At 38.4% G+C, this 23456-nt stretch overlaps 1 protein-coding gene across 41 annotated transcripts in view; it reads left to right on the top strand.

Moving 5' to 3' along the window:
- Positions 1-23456, top strand: part of MAGED1 (MAGE family member D1) — an 87487-nt gene that overhangs the window by 33605 nt on the left and 30426 nt on the right. For 13 of the 41 annotated variants that reach the window (XM_070291679.1, XM_070291664.1, XM_070291654.1 and 10 more), the window contains one exon: positions 8762-8835. The exons of 25 other annotated variants lie outside the window; for them this stretch is intronic. The gene's annotated coding sequence lies outside the window, so the exon portion shown is untranslated. Of the gene's footprint in view, positions 1-1766; positions 2923-3029; positions 3118-4207; positions 4512-8761; positions 8836-20134; positions 20217-23456 lie in introns of those variants that run through there. 3 more of the 41 variants (XM_070291660.1, XM_070291685.1, XM_070291687.1) reach the window with 3 other exon arrangements.

Raw genomic sequence — 23456 nt, 5'->3', positions numbered from 1 at the left:
TCCTAAAATCAATGTATTACCAGAATTGAGCTCCCGCCCGAGGTTCTAAGGGGAAATCTGTTTCCTTGCTTTTTCCAGCTTCTTAGAGGCTTCCAGCATTCCCTTGGTTCATGGTCTTTTTCTCCATCTTCAGATCTACCTGTATATCATCTTCATCTCTCTGATTCTGACCTTCTACTTTCATGTTCATAGCTCCTTCTCCGACTCTGATCCTCCTTTTTCCTTCTTATAAAGACTCTTGTAATTACATTGAGTCCACCAGGATAATTCAGGATAATCTCTTCATCTCAAGATCCTTAATCTCAAATGCAAAGTTCAATTTGCTGTGTAAGGTGACAGATTCACAGGATCAGGATGTGGACATCTTGGGAAGGTCATTATTTTGTCTACCATACCACATTAATGAATTATCAAGTAAGAATTACATATTTCTTTTGTGGGTTATTTTCATAGAACAAAACATCAACTTCTAAAGTTGTAGAAGTCTTATCCCTTTCTTTAAATAATACTTTTAAGGAAAGATTGGTATTAACAGAGAATAGAATTAGTTGGTAAAAGTAGTGAATATTCATAAGTCTCCATATTGTAAAAGAGCACAAGATTGACATCTTATTAAAATTCTCAATTTAACATCTTTCAAATTTAGAATATTTGAAATAATTGTGAAGCAAAATGATTTCCACCCCTCCAAGGCTGTAGGGGAGTGAGTACAGAGCCCACATCTCTTTTTGAGTTTCCTTTTGTTGATTGTGAACATTTGCATTTGTAAAATTAGGTTCTGGACTTTTACTAACTATATTTTTTAAAGAAAAAGCAGGTCTGGAGCCCGATTTTTCTGTTAGAAATGGAAAAAGATATGAAAAGGATTTTATTTATTAATGAAATTCTGTACATTGTGTCTCATAAAGTAGTTGTTAAGATTTATTTTATGTCTCATAAAGTAGTTGTTAAGATTTAGTGTGATCACTTTTACAAAGTTCTTATACCTGCTTGGTGAGTAAGAGCAATTCTCTTATAGTCTTATAAGTAAGAGCAAGTCTCTTACAGTTTTCTGGGGCTTTCCAGGTGGCGCTAGTGGTAAAGAACCCACCTGCCAATGCAGGAGCTGTAAGCGACACAGGTTCAATCCCTGGGTCAGGAAGATTGCCTGGAGGGGGAAATAGCAACCTAGCCCAGTATTGCTGGAAAATTACATGGACAAAGGAGCCTGGCAGGCCACAGTCCATAGGGTTGCACAGAACCGGACATGAGTGAAGTGATTTAGTGTGCACACACCTATACTTACATTCTTCTGTAATTTCCACTTTTTGACTCTTATTAATTTCCTCTGACTTATCTTAAATTTTCACAAATTATTTTCCTAGTCTCCCTACTGAAGCTATTCCTTGAGCTTGGGGTATTGTATTTTTTTTAAGTTTGATTAGGTTTAATTATGATATACTAGTTATAATTTCCTGTTGCTTGGAAATATCTTTAAGTTTGTTATTTATCTGTGAAAAATACTTATTTTATGGCTTGTGTTCGCTAATCCCAGTGTTTGAAATCTTTTCTGTTACCAGCTGATCCTGCTGATTTTCTTTGTCTAATTCAAGGTTCAAGGATCCCAGGGCAAGTCCTGTAGTTCAACTTGAGTTGCAAAATGACTTCCTTCCCATCTATCCAGCTGGTTGTAGGAAGGGTCTCCTGATAGTTTTCCTACTCTAAGTAGTTTTGGGCTTTAATCTGTTTCCTTTGCCTTTGAAGACAACTGAAATGGAAGTTAAATTTGTGGGGATTGCCCTCAGGGCAGAAATTGCCTCTGCTTATATTTACTTCTCTAGGTTCCCCTTTTCTCATGGTGTTGCTCTGTTGCCATATTTTTATTGCCATTTTTGTTGTTTTCAGGTAGTTGTTACTTCTTTTTTACCAAGATTTTTTTCAGTTGTTTTATTATGAGAGTTTGTCCAAACAAGCTGGGGGGCAATTACCAGAACTAGAAATTTTTCCTCCAACTCTTTCCTACCTTTTTTTTTGCAATAAGATTTAGGCTCAAGATGCTTCATTACCTTTTGGGTTTTATTTTCTTCATTTTAGAAAGGAAAGATCTGTTGGCTGAATTAAAATGTACGACCTGAAAGTCGGGAGTTAAGTTTGATTTGGGAACCTTACTGAGGGAGGAGACAGGATATATAGGAGGTTTGTTTTTTTTTTCTGGGGAAAAAATGTACTCAAACCTCAAAATACTATTGCTAATCACAAAGATATACATCTCTAGTTAATGATTTTAGTGTTTATATTTGGGAAGATGCAAGAGTCTGGGATCAATTTATTTCTTACATATGCATCTTATGACTATCTAGAGCAAGTATCCCCAGCATAGAATGTTTCCTGTTTTTCTCTATAGTGAATTCCCTTCAGAATGAACCACCTGGGGGGTGGGGGGTGGGGTGGGCAGCGGCTCCAGTGGCTGTTGACTTGATGGTGGGTAACATTTGTTGTTTATTGGAATGGCAGGCAACATTGTTTCCACACATCCAGTGCTCAGAAAAGTAAAGATACTTGCCCAAGGTCCAATAGCAAGGAAGAAACAACATTGGGATTTTAACCTTGCTCTGTTTAACCCTGAAGGCTATGTGTTTAACCCTGAAGGCTATGTGTTTAACCCTGAAGGCTATGTGCTTAACCCTGAAGGCTATGTGCTTAACCCTGAAGGCTATGTGCTTAACCAGTTCAGTGTACTCTAACCTTTGGATTCCAATGTTTTTTGTTTGTGGATTATGGAACAAATCCATGAAGAGCAAATGACATGTTTGTTTTGTTTTGTTTTTTTACCGGGTTTTCATCGATCAAGGTCAGTACCCTTTCCCTGGCTCTTGGAAACAGAACGATTTCTATGCGTCTTTCATAAGACCTTTGCCTGTGCCTGGTTCTGAAACCTCCTGAGTAAGAAACCCCCTTCCACCGCCCTCCCTGTACCTTTCAGAACTGAATTTAGGGACATGAAGTACCCCAGTTCTAACCACAAAGTTTTGTTTTCTTTTCAACTATAGGATTTTCCACATCAAAAAACCAAAATAAATTCCCAGCTGAATTTGGAAAGAGCTGAGGACAAAGAAACCCAGAAAGAAATCCTCTTAGGTGAGCACAGAAAGGAAACTGAGGCAGGAAAAGGCTTGTGAATTTATACCTTTATTAGATAGTGTTAGGGTAGTTTTGGAATTTTGGTTGGTGCCCACAGGCCCCTTGGCATGGTGGGAAAACATAGGTTAAGAGCCTGGCATACTTAAATTGGCTGTCAGTTCCCCAACTTAGTAATTCTAAAATACTGAAGTCAGTTCCCCTCTCTGGCCATCAGTTTCATCTATACATTTGAAATAATAATATCTATCTCTCAAGGTTTTCCATGTGAAGTACAGCCTTGCAGTGAAGTGCTTGTGCTTTTGTTATCTGTATTGTTGCAACTGTAGGGGTGGGAAAATTTTTTCTTCTTCCTTTCTAGGTTTTTTGACTGGCCTAATAATTGACATACGACAGATTAACAGGGGAAAAACTAATTTAATTTTTTAAATTATTTTAATTGGAAGATGATTACTTCACATATTGTGATGTTTTTGTCATATATCAACATGAATCAGCCATGGGTACACATGTGTTCCCCCATCCTGAATCCCCCTCCCACCTTCCCCCCAACCCCATCCCTCTGGGTTGTCCCAGAGCACCAGCTTTGAGTGCCCTGTTTCACGCACCGAGTTTGCACTGGTCATGTATTTTACATACGGTGATGTACATGTTTCAATGCTATTCTCTCAAATCAGAAAAGCTAGTTTAATTTTGTATGTACAGGAATCCTACAAAAATGTGAAACTCAAGTGATCAGAGCAGAGCTGTTATACCTTTTAGACAAAACAAAACCCAATAAATTTATGAAGTATCAACAAGGCATAGAGGTTTGGGGCTAGAAGTAGTAAATAGTAAAGAATTAGTAAGGTTTTTTGTCTGGCCATCTTGGGCTCTAAATTACCTGTCTCTGGTGATAAGGATGCCTTCTACCTTTCTGGTACAGGGAAGATATCTTTCCCTTGAGAAACTTTTCTCCTACTTTCAGGGAGACAAAGGAGGTCCAGATTATCCTTGTACCAGCTGTTTCTCAAGTACCTTTAATTCAAAATAATCAATATGTGAACATAGCATATTTTGGGGTGACATTCTGAACCCCTATGCCCCTCTCAGGAGAAGGCAATGGCACCCCACTCCAGTACTCTTGCCTGGAAAATCCCATGGACAGAGGAGCCTGGTAGGCTGCAGTCCATGGGGTCGTGAAGAGTCGGACACGACTGAGCGACTTCACTTTGACTTTTCACTTTCATGCATTGGAGAAGGAAATGGCAGCCCACTCCAGTATTCTTGCCTAGAGAATCCCAGGGATGGGGGAGCCTGGTGGGCTGCTGTCTGTGGGGTCGCACAGAGTCGGACACGACTGAAGCAACTTAGCAGCAGCAGCAGCAGCATGCCCCTCTCAAACTCTCCATCAGGTGGGTGCCACAAGACCAGGCAAAGGAAAATCTTTTCTTATTTTCTTTGTGGCTACCTTTTTGTTAGCATGCCCAGTTACTTCTTACTTCTCTATTGCTTCCCCTTTTTCAGTACCGTGAAAATGAATCTCTTGCTATCTCCCTTCTTCCAAATCCTCGTTTTTCACTCTTAGCACCTCCTTTGTTCAGGTTATCTTCTGATTTCTCTACTCAATTGAATCTCCTTTCACTGTCTCTGCCACTGCCTTCCAAACAAACCAGTCATCCTGACATTACTTTGCTTCTCCAAGCCTTCCTGAGTTGAATGGCCACCTAAAAATGAGACAAAGCCAAGAAATTCCTGGGTCTTACTTTTCTGACCAATTTTCTTTCTACCTCATTTTGGCAGCTTCATCAAGTAAAAGATATATGATTTTTTTCTGTCTGTTCTTTTTTAATTGTTTGCTTATGGATATTTTAACCTTTTTTAACATATTTTGTATTAAAACTTTATAAGGAAGGAAATAAACTTGTTCATTACCCAGCTATAAATCCTATTAACTAATTGATACATTTTCTTTCAGTATATACAGTTTCGCATCCTGCTATATTAGTTTGCCATTGCCAGTGCTGCCGTAACAAACTACAGGGTGTTGATAGGGTTGGTTTCTTCTCAGTCCTCTATCCTTGGCTTGTAGATAGCTATCTTTTCTTCTGTGCCATGTCTTTACATGTTCTTTCTGCTGTGTGTCTCAGTGTTCTAACTTCTTCTTGTAAGGACACTGGTCATACTGGATAAAGGCCTACCCTAATGACCTCATTTTAACTAAATTACCTCTTTAAAGGTCCTATATCCAGATAGTCACATTCTGAGGTATTGGAGGTTAGGACTTCAACATAAGAATTTTGAAGGGATGCAATCAGCTCATACTTTCTCCTCTAAAACCTGCTTTCTTTAAAAATTATCTCATGAGAATCTCCCTTGACAGTAACAATTTTTGGCAACATTTTTGATGTCTGCATAATATCCCATCAGAAGAGTATACTGCAGTTTGTTGCGTATACTGCAGTTTCCGTGTTTTTGGATATTTTGTGTTTCCATTTTTTTTCACTAATGTTAATGCTTCGTTGAGTCATTTTGTACGTGAATTTTTATTTGCAATCTGACCATTCTTTGGATAGATTTTCTAAAGAGTGGCTCAAAAGGTACAACTGTTTTCTGACTCATAATTACACATTGGGAAGTTGTTTTCTAGAAATTGGTACCAGTTTACATTCATACCTGCAAAGACAACAGTCAAACATGCACTCATATAAACTGCTTGGTGAGAATGAAAGAGGAACAGTTAACCTCACATGGTTGTTTCAATTTACAGTTGTTGATGACTAATAAGGTGAAATATTTCATGTGTTTATTATCTGTTTGTATTTTCTTTTTGTGAATGGTTTACACATATTTTTTAACCCATTTATGTGAGGATCTATCATTTATAACTAAGTACGATCTACTTGAAAGAGGGAAATTTCAGAAAAAGCCAAATTTCAGAGAATATTATGAATCCAGAATCCAAGACCAATTGGTCAGAGTCTCTTTTGTGGAGAAGACTAACATGTGATGACATAGGCTTCAGGAAAGCTTGGCAGGAAAGAATCGACACAACACTGCCTGCCACTTATAAAAATAATCCTACTGAAGAGAAAGGCTGAGAGTGCAATGGCTGAGAATAGGCTGAGCTAGATGTCTGCTATATGAGGAAACCTCTAGAAGAAAGAGCATAGAGTTACAGTTCCTAGGACTATCGCTCTGAAAAATTTTTAGAATGTGTGAGACACTGGGAGATTTTTGATGTACAGAAATCCTACGTGTATGATTAGTGTCTGAAAGCTTTTTGATGTTGTTGTTAGTGTTCATGGTTGATGCCTCAGAATACTCTAGTAGAGATAAATCCTATGAAGGTAATGAATATAAAGTAATTTTTAGTCATTGAGGTTGGTTTTATTTGACATCTGAGGGTTCACTCCTGAGAACTTATTCATTCATGTGACTGTAAAAATGTGGGAAGGCCTTCAGGCAGAGCTCAATTCTCTTTCAACACCAGAAATTTCATAGGGTGGGGAAACATTCCCAATGTGAAAGAAATTGCAGTGAATAATCAAGCTTTTTCCAGCATATGAAGAAGAATAGTGAAGAGAAACCCTGTGAATGTATTAACTGGAAAAGACTTTAGGACAAGCTCAGAGATTTTCTTTTGAAACATGAGAGAGAGAAGAGAAAATCTGATGGGGAAAAAAATCCTCCATGCTTGTAATGCCTGTGTGGAAAGCTTTTCAGATCCAGTTCAGACCTTACTAAGTATGAAAGGATTCATGGTGCAAAGAAACCTTATGCATGTAATGAATGTGGAAAAGAGATTTTGCTGATATCAGCCCTATAGAACATCAGAAAATTCATAGTGGAGATGGAAAGAGATCCTTCTTTATCATCGGCAAATTCATGGTGAAAAGAAACTACTAGAATGAAGAAGCCTTAAATTAGAGGCTGTCTATCATTAAATGATTCATAAAGGCAAGACCCTCTGTGTAAATAAAAATTATAAGTATGCTTTCAGCAGGATTTAGCCTTATTTGTTATCAGTGAGTTCATAGTGCAGTAAATGTAGAAAGGCCTCCAGTTTGAAGTGTAATTTTACTCAGCATTAGACAATACAGGAATCGTATTAGTGTAATGCTATGGAAAAGTCTTTGTGAGAAAAATCAAATTTTGGTAGAAATGAAAAGAAGGTTTATAATAAAAGTTAATTAAAATACTTTCCACTTAGCATATAATTATGCACCTACCACATATGAGAGTTGGACCATGTAAAGAAGACTGAGTGCCACAGAATTGATACTTTTGAATTATGGTGCTAGAGAAGACTCTTGAGAATCCCTTGGACTGCAGGGAGATCAAACCAGTCAATCCTAAAGGAAATTAACCCTGAATATTCATTGGAAGGACTGATGCTGCAGCTGAAGCTCCAGTACTTTGGCCACCTTATGCGAAGAGCCAGCTCTTTGGAAAAGACCCTGATGCTGGGAAAGATTGAGGGCAGAAGAGAAGGGGGCAACAGAGGATGAGATGGTTGGATGGTATCACCAACTCAATGCACATGAGTTTGAGAAACTCTGAGAGATGATGAGGTACAGGAAATCCTGGCTTGCTGCCATCCATGAGGTCATAAAGAGTTGGATTTGACTTAGCAATTGAACAACAACAGCCATGTGCTAAGCACTATAAGAACTTTACATAGTTTGTTTAATCATTTAATTCTTGCAACAGTCATAATATTGGAACTCTCATTCATGAAGAAACTGAGAAAAAGAGATGAAAGAATTTCCCCAATGTCACAGAGCTTTCACTGGAAGAGCTAGGATTTGAATCCCAGAGAGTTTAATTCTTCTGAGTTTATAATGGCAATGTGTAAATCTTCAGAGATGTGTTAGCCTTTATTTATCATTAAGGGATTCATTCCAGAAATCACAATTCATTCTTCAGTGCAGTGAGTTTTTGTAGCATTCAGTCAGTTTTGGGATCTGGTAAATACTCCCAGAAACTGCACATCGGGCTCCAAAAAATGGAGTAAAGGTTATAAAGAGTTTATCCTGTAACTCCCTTTGAATAGGGATCACCTCCAATTTTGAAAGATTTCATTAATAGCCTGATTCTCTTCTCAAATGTTCTCCATAACCACTTCTCATGGTGTAGACTCTGAAATTGGCAAAGACAGTTTTGTTGTTGTTTTTCAGCCACTAAGTCATGTCTGACTCTGCGACCCCATGGGCTGCAGGGAGGAAAGAAGATGCTAAGTTGCTGGCTTTGATAATGAATAAAAGAGTCATGAACTAAGAAATGTAGACTCTCTGGAAGCTGGAAAAGGCAAGAAAATGGATTCTCCCCTAGAACTTCCAGAAGGATTGCAACTTTGTGAACCCATTTTAGACTTTGAACTTCTGGAATTATAAAAGAATAAACGTAATGTTGCTTTAAGCCACTAAGTTTGTGGTAATTTGTACTGATGGTAGGAAACTAATACACTGTGCAGGTAGCCCAGTTTGCCTGGAGGTTCCAGGCCAGTTACTTTTGGCCATGAAACGTCTTTTCCAGTATAGCCCCGTGTTTGTACATGCCATCATTTTATATATGTGTTATGGTCTTAAGATTTGGAAACAGTGCTCTAATAAATTGTTCCATTTAAGAAAGGAGCTTTTACCCTTTTCTGTACTTTTCCCAGGGGTCCTGGATGCAGAAGGAATGAAGATATGTCGATCCATTGTTTCTCCAGGTGTGATACGCCTGTTAGCTAAGGTGCAGCACTTTGCTTGTTACCAGATTTCTGATCCTTAGTCAGAGAGGAATATTTTCTGAATCAGTTGAGACAAAATTGAAGTATAAATCAGAATACCAATATATGGGGTTTTGTTTCTTCTGATGTTTCTTCAGTGGGCAGTGCTGGATGCACATGGACAGAATTTACCTCCTGATGCCGATTTCTGCTACAACATACTGTTGAAAGAGTGTTTAGGAGATACTCTGCCATTAGTTACGCTACTTCTCCCATGTTAGTTCTCTTAGATAACTCTTCTTATTACTTAGGCACTCCATTGTGATAGCCTACATTCCAAGATAAGTAAGTGTCTTGTGCCTATTCCAACCAATTGAAATGGGTTTTCATACTGTGCTGTCTTGACAGTGATTCTGAGGTGTAAGGGGGCAACTGTTTGGTAGATTACTGATATTTGCCAGAGATCGGAGACTGGCATCATGCTGGCCTCATATACTACATCCTGATGATGATTTTTTAAAGAAATATTTTAAGTTTCTTGTCTATACCAGGTACTCTGATATATAGTTTGATAGAGATAAGAAAAAGATATGTTCCTGGTCATAGAGAAACTGATATTAATAAAAAGAGACATGTAAACAAATCTACACAGCAACATATCACAGATGCTTGATTAAAAGTCTATATAGAATACATTAGAGACACAAAGGAAGAAATAGTTAATTCTACTGGGTGGGAGAGGGTTCCAGAAAAAAATTAATGCATACATCTTAAAAGGTGTGTTGTCAGTTTTAACTGTTGGATCTGAGAAATAAAGAGTCATTTCAAGCAGTGGTGGTATGAGCAAAGACACATTATATGAAATAATTCAATGTTTATGGTATGTTTATGATACCATAAGATCATTAGTGTACTTGGAACATAGTGAGAGGGTATTTAATGAGAAGGACATGGTGGCTGGATCATGGAGAGCCTTGAATGCTACACTAAATACAGTGGGAAGACATTTAGGAATTTCAGTCAAAGAATTAACAGGATAAGATTTGTAATTTAGAAATATCCAGTGGATGAGATTGTGATGGATACACTGAAGAAGACAGAACTGGGTACAGGGAGAACATTTCAGAGGCTATTGCAGAAGAGGAGAGATGTTGATGCCTGAGTTAAGGCAGTGGGAATGAAATTAGAATACGTGTATATAAGGAATTAAGAACTTGGTGCCTGACTGGAGGATATGTGAAGGCTGATGAGAAGAAGGAATCTAGGAAGATCCTCAGTTTTCTTACTGCCTTGGGTGGTTGAGATTTAAAAGCCATTCCCTGAGCTGGGGAACTCAAAATGAGGAACAGGTTTGAGGGGAAAATGATGACTTCAATTTTGAACAGTTGAAATCAGAAGCACCTTTGGAATGTCCAAGAGGAATTACTTAATAAGCAACCAGCAATTTTATTCTGCTGCTATGAAAAAAGTAGGGTTAGATAGTTTTGGAGGTCAAATTCAGAGGTGGTGGTTTTAATTAAGGTATGAATGAGACTGCCCCAGGAGAATATGTGGAGTGAGAAGGGGGAGCAGGACAGAATCTCAGAAATACACACATGTGAGGGTGAAGGGTGTGGGCAAAAAAGATGAGAATAAGCAGCAGGAAAGATGGAGGGGAACCAGGGGAAATACTGCATTCTTGTTGTGCCCTCTTGTGGCGATCTGAGTTTCTCTCTCAGAATAAATTTCTCCTCTCCTGTCTTCAGTCTCCTCTGTCCCTGTTTTGGACCAGTAATTTCCAGCTCCACTCTATCTGTGACTGGGGCTACCAAGTTGTGTGGTGCTTCACCTTGTGATTCATCTAGCTTGGCATTTCGCATGATGTACTCTGCATAGAAGTTAAATAAGCAAGGTGACAGTATACAGCCTTGATGTATTCTTTTCCCAATTTGGAACCAGTCCATTGTTCCATATCCAGTTTTAACTTTCGCTGCTTGGCCCATGTACAGGTTTCTCAAGAGATAGGAAAGGTAGTCTGGTACTCCTATCTCTTTCAGAATTTTCCACAGTTTGTTGTGACCCACACCGTCAGAGGCTTTCACGTAGCCAATGAAGCAGAAGTAAATGTTTTTCTGGAACTCCTTTGCTTTCTCCATGATCCAACAAATGTTGGCCGTTGATCTCTGATTCCTCTGCCTCTTCAAAACCTAGCTTGTACATCTGGAAGTTCTTGGTTCACGTACTGCTGAAGCCTATCTTGGGAGTATTTTGAGCATAACTTGCTAACATGTGAAATGAGTGCAATTGTACAGTAGTTTAAACATTTTTTGGCATTGTCCTTTTCTGGGATTGGAATGAAAACTGACTTTTTCCAGTCCTGTGGCCACTGCTGAGTTTTCCAAATTTATTGACATATTGAGAGTAGCACTTTAACAGCATCATCTTTTAGGAAATAGCTCAGCTGTCCACTAGCTTTGTTGTGGCTTTGTTGTAGTAATGGTTCCTAAGGCCCACTTCAGACTCCAAGATGTCTGCTGTCCAGCTCTAGGTGAGTGACCACACCATCGTGGTTATCCAGTCATTAAGACGTTTCTTGTATAGTTCTTCTGTGTATTCTTGCCATCTCTTCTTAATCTCTTCTGCATTTGATTTAGGTCACACTTAAATGGCCTAATGGATTTCCCTAAATTCTTCAATTTAAGCCTGAATAATAAGGAACTCATGAACTGAGTAACAGTCAGCTCCAGGTCTTGTTTTTGCTGACTGTATAGAGCTTCTCCATTTTCAACTGAAAATAACATAATCAATCTGATTTCAGTATTGACCAACTGGCAATGTCCATATATAGAGTCATCTTTTGGAAAAGTTGGAAAAGTGTTGTTGGAAAAGTCTTTGCTGTGACCAGCATATTCTCTTGACAAAACTCTGTTACCCTTTGCTATATTCCCTGTGTTTTACAATATATCCTTGTAGCTTATTCATAGGGTTAGTTTGAACCTCTTAAATCCCTACCTCTATCTTTCCCCTCCCCTTTCCCTCTCCCCACCAATAATCACAGGTTTGTTCTCTATATCTGTGAATTTGTTTCTTTTTTGCTACAGTCACAAGTTGTTTTATATTTTAGATTCCATGTATAAGTGATATCGTAGAATATTTGTCTTTCTAACTTCATTTAGCACAGTACACTCCAGTCCATTAATGTTGCTGCAAATGGCAAGGTTCCATGCTTTTCTTGGACTGAGTGTATACACACATACACATATATATAAATATATATATATATATTTTCAATGAGTAGTATTCCATTGAATATATATATATATATATTTATGTGTATGTGTATATACATATATATATATAAAACTTTTTTTGTCTGTTGATGGACAGTTAGGTTGCTTCCATATTTTGGTAATTGTAAATAATACTGCTATGGATAAAAACTATTATATATAGAATGAATAAAAAAGTCCTACTGTATAGCACAGGGAACTGTTAATATCTTGTGATAAACCACAATGGAAGAAAATATTTTTAAAAGAATGTTTATATTTGTATAACTGAATCACTTTCTCTACAGCAGAAATTAAGATTGTAAATTAACTATACTTCAATAAAAATAAAATGAAAAAAATAATAAAAATAAATAATGCTGCTATGAGCATTGAGAACTAACACCCAAGAAAGATGTCCTTTTCATTATAGGGGACTGGAATGCAAAAGTAGGAAGTCAAGAAACACATGGAGTAACAGGCAAACTTGGCTTTCGAATACAGAATGAAGCAGGGCAAAGGCTAACAGAGTTTTGCCAAGAGAACGCACTGGTCATAGCAAACACTGTCTTCCAACAACACAAGAGAAGACTCTATACGTGGACATCACCAGATGGTCACGACTGAAATCAGGTTGATTATATTCTTTGCAGCCAAAGATGGAGAAGCTCTATACATCAGCAAAAACAAGACCGGGAGCTGACTGTGGCTCAGATCATGAACACCTTATTGTCAAATTCAGACTTAAATTGAAGAAAGTAGGGAAAACCACTAGACCATTCAGGTATACCCTAAATCAAATCCCTTATGATTATACAGTGGAAGTGAGAAATAGATTTAAGGGACTAGATCTGATAGAGTGACTGATGAACTATAGAATGAGGTTCGTGACATTGTACAGGAGACAGGGATCAAAGAAGTGCAAAAAAGCAAAATGGCTGTCTGGGGAAGCCTTACAAATAGCTGTGAAGAAAAGCGAAAAGCCAAGGAGAAAAGGAAAGATATCAGCATCTGAATGCAGAGTTCCAAAGAATAGCAAAAAGAGATGAAAGCCTTCTTCAGCGATCAATACAAAGAAATAGAGGAAAACAACAGAATGGGAAAGACTAGAGATCTCTTCAAGAAAAGTAGAGATACCAAGGGAACATTTCATGCAAAGATGGGCTCGAGAAACAACAGAAATTGTATGGACCTAACAGAAGCAGAAGATATTAAGAAGAGGTGGCAACAATACACAGAGGAACTGTACAAAAAAGATCTTCACGACCAAGATAATCACGATGGTGTGATCACTTACCTAAAGCCAGACATCCTGGAATGTGAAGTCAAGTGGGCCTTAGAAAGCATCACTACGAACAAAGCTAGTGGAGGTGATGGAATTCCAGTGGAGCTATTTCAAATCCTGGAAGATGATGCTGTGAAAGTGCTCACTCAATATGCCAGCAAATTTGGAAAACTCAACAGTGGCCACAGGACTGGAAAAGGTCAGTTTTCATTGCAATCCCAAAGAAAGGCAATGCCAAAGAATGCTTAAACTACCACACAATTGCACTCATCTCACATGCTAGTAATGCTCAAAATTCTCCAAGCCACGCTTCAGCAATGCATGAACTGTGAACTTCCAGATGTCCAAGCTGGTTTTAGAAAAGGCAGAGGAACAGAGATCAAATTGCCAAAATCCACTGGATCATGGAAAAAGCAAGAGAGTTCCAGAAAAACATGTATTTCTGCTTTATTGACTATACCAAAGCCTTTGACTGTGTGGATCACAATAAACTGGAAAATTCTGAAAGAGATGGGAATACCAGACCACCTAACCTGCCTCTTGAGAAACCTATCTGCAGGTCAGGAAGCAACAGTTAGAACTGGACATGGAACAGACTGGTTCCAAATAGGAAAAGGAGTATGTCAAGGCTGTATATTGTCACCCTCCTTATTTAACTTACATGCAGAGTACATCATGAGAAACTCTGGGCTGGAAGAAACACAGCTGGAATCAAGATTGCCGGGAGAAATATCAATAACCTCAGAAATGCAGATGTCACCAGCCTTATCGCAGGAAGTAAAGAGGAACTAAAAAGCCTCTTGATGAAAGTGAAAGAGGAGAGCGAAAAAGTTGGCTTAAAGCTCAACATTCAGAAAATGAAGATCATGGCATCCGGTCCCATCACTTCATGGCAAATAGATGGGGAAACAGTGTCAGACTTTATTTTTGGGGCTCCAGAATCACTGCAGATGGTGATTGCAGCCATGAAATTAAAAGACGCTTACTCCTTGGAAGGAAAGTTATGACCAACCTAGATAGCATATTCAAAATCAGAGACATTACTTTGCCAACAAAGGTCTGTCTAGTCATGGCCATGGTTTTTCCAGTAGTCGTGTATGGATGTGAGAGTTGGACTGTGAAGAAAGCTGAGTGCTGAAGAATTGATGCTTTTGAACTGTGGTTTTGGAAAAGACTCTTGAGAGTCCCTTGGACTGCAAGGAGATCCAACCAGTCCATTCTAAAGGAGATCAGTCCTGGGTGTTCTTTGGAAGGAATGATGTTAAAGCTGAAGCTCCAGTACTTTGGCCACCTCATGTGAAGAGTTGACCCATTGGAAAAGACTCTGATGTTGGGAGGGATTGGGGGCAGGAGGAGAAGGGGACGACAGAGGATGAGATGGTTGGATGGCATCACCGACTTGATGGACATCAGTTTGAGTGAACCACGGGAGTTGGTGATGCAGAGGGAGGTCTGGCATGCTGCAGTTCATACTGTCGCAAAGAGTCGGACAGGACTGAGTGACTGAACTGACTTGAGTGAACTGATGAACTTTGAGGTCTATGTATCTTTTTGAATGAATGTTTGTTTCCATTTTCTTTGAATATGTACACAGGAGTAGAGTTGCTGAATCACGTGGTAGTTCTTAGGTTTAGTGTTTTTGAGGAGCTTCCATAGTGTTTTCCATAGTGACTGTACCAATATACATTCCCACCAACAGTGTGAGAAGCTTCCCTTTTTTCTGCATCCTCACCAACATTTGTTACTTGTGTTCTTTTTGATGATAGCCGTTCTGACAGGTGTGAGGTGATAGACCTCATTGTGGTATCTCATTATGGTTTTGATTTGCATTTCTCTGGTGATTAGCAGTGCTGAACATATTTTCATGTGCCTGTTGGCCACCTGTATGTCTTCGTTGGAAGAATGTCTGTTCAGGTCTTCAGCCGATTTTTTATTGAGTTGTTTGTTTTTGATACTGAATTGTATGAGCGTTTTATATTTTGGATATTGACCTCTTGTTGGTCGAGTCATTTGCAAATATTTTCTCTGGTTCTGTAGGTTTTCTTTTGGTTTCATTTATGGTTTCCTTTGCTGTGCCGAAGCTTTTAAGTTAATTAGGTCCTATTTGTTTATTATTGCTTTTTCTTTTTTCTTTAGGAGACAGATCCAAGAAAACATTGTTATGATTTATATCAAAGAATGTTCTATGTTCTCTTCCAGGATTTTTTTGGTTTCAGGTCTTACCTTTAGGTTTTTAATCCATTTTGAGTTTACTTTTGTCTAAATGGCAACCCACTCCAGTACTCTTGCCTGGAAAATCCCATGGATAGAGGAGCATGGTAGGCTACAGTCCATGGCGTCGCAAAGAGTCGGACATGACTGAGCAACTTCCTTTTTCCTTATGGTGTGAAAAAAATGTTCTATCTCATTATTTTACATGTGGGTGTTTATTCTGGTCTCTTTTGTCATAGATTAATTGATCATAGATGCTTGGGTTTGTTTCTGGGCTTTCTGTCTGTTCCATCGATCTGTGCCAGTACCATATTGTTTTGATTACTATAGATTTGTAGTATATTCTGAAGTCTTGGAGGATGATCCCTCCAGTACTCTTTTTTCCTAAATATTTGACAGTTTGGGGTCTTTTGTGGTTCCATGTGAAATTTAGGATTGTTTGTTCCAGTAGTATGAAATATGTCATGGGTATTTTGATAGGAATTGCATTAAATCTTTAAATTGCTTTGGATAGAATGGCCATTTCAACAGATTAATTTTTCTGATCCAAAAGCATGGAATATCTTTCCCTTTTTTGGTATTATCTCCGATTTCTTTCATCAGTGTATCATAGTTTTTACTTTTTTACATAATTAATATTTATACAATTTTCACACAACAGTAGAATACAAATTCTTTTCAAGTTCCCATATACTATAAGTTAGGAGACACTGGAGCATATCCAGGGACATAAAACAAGGTGCAAAAGTTTCATGGTCTAAATGTGTTGAAGTCCTACAGAGTCTGTGCCCTTATCACTGTGGAATTATTTTAGAAACCAATATCAAAAGATATTTGAAAGTAGCTCACATATTTTCAAGTGCAGTGTGACATTTACCAACAGAGATCTTTGACCTAGCCACTGAAAGCCTCAATAAAATTAGAAGACTGAAAACACACAGAGGGTGATTGCAGAGAGGAAATCATTTAAATGAGAAATTAATATCAGAGATTTTTTGAAAACCTCATGTATTTTGAAATTAAAGGTCCACTTTTAAATGATGGATGTGAAGAAGCCATAACAAGGAAAATTAGAAAATACTTCTAACAGAATAAAACTGAAGAGAGAATTTACCAGAATTTGTTGCAGGCAGCTGAAGGCGCTCAATGCAACTAAATACAATGTGGTATCCTGGAATGAGGTATGAATGAAAATCGTGGACACTAGCATAAAATTTTGTGAAGTTTGAACAAAATCTGCACTTTAGTTAATAGTGTGGTATCACATGTTAATTTTCTGTTTTTTTTTAAACAATACAGTATTTCTTTATATTCTTAGAATTGAATTAGAAATTTCAAGCCTCATAAACAATTTTTTTAATCACTAAGGTAATAAACTTTCTAGACTCTGAGCCGTAATACTAGATGCCAAAGTACATGGAACTATATCAAAGATTTGAGTGAATATATACAGATTTAGCATTCTATTCATATTAATTCAAACTTTTTAGCTAGGCAGAAATTAACGAGTTTTCTAAAATATATATTATGCATGCTATATATATATATATATATATATATATATATATATATATGTATACAAAAGCTTTTCTACTATGCTTTAAAAGGGCTTGAGAAGCAACTTCTGTAGCTCAATTCCAGAAAAATAAACGATCCAATCAAAACATGGGCCAAAGAACTAAACAGACATTTCTCCAAAGAAGACATACAGATGGTTCACAAACACATGAAAAGATGCTCAACATCACTCATTATCAGAGAAATTCAAATCAAAACCACAATGAGGTACCATCTCACGCCAGTCAGAATGGCTATTATCAAAAAATCTACAAACAATAAATGCTGGAGAGGGTGTGGAGAAAAGGGAACCCTCTTACACTGTTGGTAGGAATGCAAACTAGTACAGCCACTCTGGAGAACAGTGTGGAGATTCCTTAAAAAACTGGAAATAGAACTGCTGTTTGACCCAGCAGTCCCACTGCTCGGCATACACACTGAGGAAACCAGAATTGAAAGAGACACATGTACCCCAATGTTCATCACAGCACTGTTTACAATAGCTAGGACATGGAAGCAACCTAGATGTCTTATCGGCAGATGAACGGATGAGAAAGCGGTGGTACACATATGCAATGGAGTATTACTCAGCCATTAAAAAGAATACATTTGAATCAGTTCTAAGGAGGTGGATGAAACTGGAGCCTATCATACAAAGTGAAGTAAGTCAGAAAGAAAAATACCAATACAGCATATTAACACATATATATGGAATTTAGAAAGATGGTAATTATGACCCTATATGCAAGACAGCAAAAGAGACACAGATGTAAAGAACAGACTTTTGGACTCTGTGGGAGGGGCAAGGGTGGGATGATTTGGGAGAATAGCATTGAAACGTGTATTATCATGTATGAAATAGATTGCCAGTCCAGGTTTGATGCATGAGACAGGGTGCTTAGGGCTGGTGCACTGGGATGACCCTGAGGGATTGGATGGGGAGGGAGGTGGGAGAGGGGTTTAGGATGAGGAACACATGTACACCCATGGCTGAGTCATGTAATTGTATGGCAAAACCCACCACAATATTGTAATTATCCTCCAATTTAAATAAATAATTTTTTTTAAAAAAGGGCTTGAGAACAACAAAGAGATGGATAAATGGGTAAACATAAACTAAGTGAAATGGGAGCACTGAATATGAAATTGGAAAAAGTTAAAAAATTAGAAGTAAAAGATCATCATATAGACTAATTAAACATGGCTGCTCATTAAAAACACATTTGGAGCTTTGGAGAAAAAAGCAATACCTGGGCATTTGTATTTTTCAGAAAATTCCAAGATAATTTTGATACACAGCTGGAATTTAAAAAGTGGTTATGGGCTTTTCTATTAAATGGTGGTTTAAGTGATATAGAATTACATTATTTTCTGTTGACCAATCACAATACAATGGTATTTAGCAAATAATAGTTGCATAATTACAATAGTAAAAGATATTTACCAATTTTCACATTCAATAGCCAGACAAAAAGTAAAAGATAATTACAATTGCAAGCCATAATGGAAATATGATTAAACTAACGTCCCATGGACAGAGGAGCCTGGCAGGCTACAGTCCATAGGATCACACAAAGTCAGTCACTACTGAAGCAACTTAGCATGCATGAATATAAAATAATTTTATACAATTTGTTGGGTTAAGTAAAATGATGCTATAAGTTAAGTACATACATGCACCTGTTTTCATCTACTAGCCTTTGTCTTTTGGTTCATGCATTTAATCCATGTACATTTAAGGTAATTTTCTATATGCATGATCCTATTACCACTTTATTTTGGGTTTCTTTTGTGTCGGTCTTTTCCTTCTCTTGTGTTTCCTGCCTAGAGAAGTTCCTTTAGCATTTGTTGTAAAGCTGGTTTGATGATGCTGAATTCTCTTAACTTTTGCTTGTCTGGAAAGCTTTTGATTTCTCTGTCAAATCTGAAGGAGAGTCTTGCTGGGTATAGTATTCTTGGTTGTAGGTTCTTCCCTTTCATCACTTTAAATATATCATGCCATTCCCTTCTGTATAGTTTCTGTTGAGAAATCAGCTGATAACCTTATAGAAGTTTCCTTGTAGGTTATTTGTTGTTTTTCCCTTGTTGCTTTTAGTGTTTAATTTTTGTCTTTGCTTTTCATTAGTTTGATTACTACATGTTTTGGTGTGTTCTCCTTGGATTTATCCTGTCTGACACTCTGTGCCTCCTGGACTTGGTTGACCATTTCCTTTCCCACGTTAAGGAAATTTTCAGCTATTATCTCTTCAAATATTTTCTCGAGTCCTTTCTCTCTTTCTTTTTCTTCTGGGACCCTTAAAATGTGTTGTTGGTATAATAATGTTGTACCAGAGGTTTCTTAGGCTGTCTTCACTTTCTTTGATTCTTTTTTCTATATTCTGTTCTTCAGCAGTGATTTCTACCATTATGTCTTCCAGGCTGTGATTTCCACCATTCCATCTTCCAGGTCACTTATCCATTCTTCTGCCTCAGTTACTCTGCTATTGATTCCTTCTGGTGTGTTTCTCATCTTTGTTTGCTTGTGCTTTAGTATTTCTAGATCTTTGGTAAACATTTCTTGGCGTTTTCTGCATTCTTTTTCCAAGATCCTGGATCATCTTCACTATCATTATTCTGAAACATTTTTCTGGAAGGTTGCCTCTCTCCACTTCATTTAGTTGTTTTTCTGGGGCTTTATTTTGTCCCTTGAGCTGGGAGATAACCCTCTGCTTTTTCATGCTGATTAGCTTTCTTTGATGTGGTTTTAATTCTAACAGCTGCAGGAATATAGTTCTTGCTTCTTCTGTCTGCCTTCTGGTGGATGAGGCTAAGATTCTTTTGTAAGCTTCTTAATGGAAGGGACTGGCAGTGGGAAAAACTGGGTCTTGCTCTGATGGCATGCTCAGTAAAACTTTAATCCAATTATTTGATGATGGATTTTGTTAGTTGTTTGGCTTGAGGTGACCTAGCCCTGGGTCTAGGGCTCTATGGTTGGGTTAATGGTGACCTCCAAGAGGGATTACACCAAGGGATACCTTCTAGGACTGCTGCTGCTAGTTTTCCCATCCCCACAGTGAGCTGCTACTGACCTATGCTTCCACAGAAGACCCTCCAACACTAGCAGGTAAGTCTGGTTCAGTCCCCTATGGGGTCATTGCTCCTTTCCCTTGGGTCTTGGTGCACACAAGAATTTGTTTGTGCCCTCCAAGAGTGGAGTCTCTTGTTCTCCCAATCCTGTGGAAGTCCTGTAATCAAATCTCACTGGCCTTCAAAGTCACATTCCCTGGGAATTCCCAGCCCCTTTTCTGGATCTCCAGTCTGGGAAGCCTGACTTGGGGCTCAGAGCTTTCACAACAGTGGGACAACTACTTTGGTATTGTTATTCTCTAGTTTGTGGGTTGCCCACCTGGTGGGTATAGAATTTGATTAAATCATGATTGTGCCCCTCCTACCATCTTGTTGAGGCTTCTCCTTTGTCTTTGGATGTGGGGTATCTTTTTGGTGGGTTCCATTGTCTTCTCATCAATGGTTGTTCAACAGCTAGTTGAGATTTTGGTGCTTTCACAGAAGATAAGGACACATCCTTCTACTCCACCATCTCAAACCCATAATGTTTTATAGTTTATAGTATGGGTCTTGGCTTCCCTGATGGTTCAGATGGTAAAGTGTCCACCTGCAATGCGGAAGACCTAGGTTCGATCCCTGGGTCAGGAAGATCTGCTGGAGAAGGAAATGGCAACCCACTCCAGTACTCTTGCCTGGAATATCCCATGGATGGAGGAGCCTGGTAAGCTACAGTCCATAGGGTTGCAAAGAGTCGGAAATGGAAATGTTTTATAGTTTATAATATAGGTCTTTCACTTTCATAGTTAGGTTTATTCCTAGGTATTTTACTCATTTCAGGGCTCATCAATGACTGTCATTTTATTATATAATTGGAATTTTTTTAAGCTTTGAGCTTCAGAAAGGTTTTGGTATATGTGCTGTGCTTGACTTTCCTTAGGTATTCTTTTTACTCTTCAGTTAGGTTTTCACATATCTTGTTCAGCAGTTTTGTTTTATTTTTCTTTGTTTGCTGAGACATATTTTATATGTGTATTTGTTTTTATGATCACTGTTGCCTCCAATGTAGGCTGTAGAGGGTATATTTAGGTCAGTACCACTAGAGCATCCAACGATGTACAAGTATGAAAAGTGTTCCTATGCAAAAGAGATCACATGTAAAGTCCAGTCTGCTTTATTTCCAAAGAACAGTTCTTTACAACACAAATTATCCTAGGGCAAAAACTGTGAAAATTCCATTATTTGGCCCTACTTACCTTGGATACAAATTGTACTCTGTAATGGTGTTATTTCAGTAATAGTAGACAAGCACAGTACTTAAGTTTGTATACAAGGGCTTGAAAGCTAACACAAAGCTAGCTAGCAAAAGGAAAAAAAATAGCCAAAATGGCTGTTAGATCTGAATTTCCAGAGAACTTGTTAACAAGAACATCCTATCAGAGTAAATTCCAGTTGTTTATTAAAAGGTTTTTTTTTTTATGCCTTAAGAAATGATTCACTGATGTACAATCTGTCTTACTTTAAAAAGGCTTCCATGCATTTAGATGAATATGTAACTTCCTTTCTAATATTTCACATAAAGTTTTGTCATCCTATCCCAAGAAAGAGTTATTTTGATTATGCTCTAGTAAGACTTATCAGTGTGGCCAGGAAGATAAATCCGATTGGTGCTTAGTCCCCACCATCCTGATTAATTAAGTAGCACCTACTATACTATAGTATCTCTATCCCTTAAGAGTTTGAACTCCTTAATCCAGGGCAATTGGGAGTCTAGTGGTGGTGGACATAAAGTTTCATGTTTAGATTTAATCTTCAGTTCAGTTCAGTCGCTCAGTCATGTACAACTCTTTGCGACCCCATGGACCGCAGCACGACAGGCCTCCCTGCCCATCACCAACTCCCAGAGTCCACCCAAACCCATGTCCATTGAGTCGGTGATGCCATCCAACCATCTCATCCTCTGTCGTCCCCTTCTGCTGCTGCCCTCAATCCTTCCCAGCATCAGGGTCTTTTCAAATAAGTCAGCTCTTCGCATCAGGTGGCCAAAGTATTGGAGTTTCAGCTTCAACATCAGTCCTTCCAATGAACACCCAGGACTGATCTCCTTTAGGATGGACTGGTTGGATCTCCTTGGATCTTTCTTTATAGTCCAACTCTCACATCCATATATGACCACTGGATAAACCATAGCCTTGACTAGATGGACCTTTAATTGCTGCCAAATAATTTGTCTTAAGTGCTAATCAAAAACAAATTGCACCTAGAAACTTGTTTATGTTAAAATATGGATAAAGCCAGTAAAGAGAATTTACGTGATCTCAGTGGTCTGCATCATGAAGGAACTGTAAGGGATCAGTACATGGCATCCAGTCCCATCACTTCATGGAAGATAGATGGAGAAACAGTGACAACAGTGTCAGACTTTATTTTGGGGGGCTCCAAAATCACTGCGGATGGTGACTGCAGCCATGAAATTAAAAGATGCTTACTCCTTGGAAGGAAAGTCTTGACCAACCTAGACAGCATATTAAAAAGCAGAGACATCACTTTGCCAACAAAGGCCCATCTAGTCAAAGCTATGATCTCTCCAGTAGTCATGTATGGATGTGAGACTTGGACTATAAAGAAAGCTGAGCGCTGAAGAATTGATGCTTTTGAACTGTGGTGTTAGAGAAGACTCTTGAGAGTACCTTGGACTGCAAGGAGATCCAGCCAGTCCATCCTAAAGGAAATCAGTCCTGGATATTCACTGGAAGGACTGATGTTGAAGCTGAGACTCCAATACTTTGGCCACCTGATGCGAAGAGCTGATTCATTTGAAAAGACCCTGATGCTGGGAAAGATTGAAGGCAGGAGGAGAAGGGGATGATAGAGGATGAGATGGTTGGATGGTATCACCGACTTGATGGACATGAGTTTGAGTAAACTCTGTGAATTGGTGATGGACAGGGAGGCCTGGCGTGCTGCAGCTATGGAGTCACAAAGAGTTGGACATGATTGAGTGACTGAACTGAACTGAACTGAAGTAAATAACACTTGTATTCCTTCCTCAGGTTTAGAATCAATTGAAATATAAATGTAAGAATCAGATAGATGGAGATCAAAACATTATCTTCATTACTCATAAAGCTGCTTGGAGAAGATGGTTTTAGTGTGAACTTCCAATTAGTGTGGACCCCAGAGTTAGGCAGACTTAGACAACTGCAAAGCCATAGGACTCCAGGCCAAAAGTAATCCCCTTCTTGCATGGCAAGGAGCCAGTCAGAATGCATGTTCACTGTAGACACACAGGTTACTGAAA

This window comes from Ovis canadensis, chromosome X (genome assembly GCF_042477335.2).
Source record: "Ovis canadensis isolate MfBH-ARS-UI-01 breed Bighorn chromosome X, ARS-UI_OviCan_v2, whole genome shotgun sequence".
Taxonomy (NCBI): domain Eukaryota; kingdom Metazoa; phylum Chordata; class Mammalia; order Artiodactyla; family Bovidae; genus Ovis; species Ovis canadensis.
This window is presented reverse-complemented; position numbering and strand designations above follow the sequence as displayed.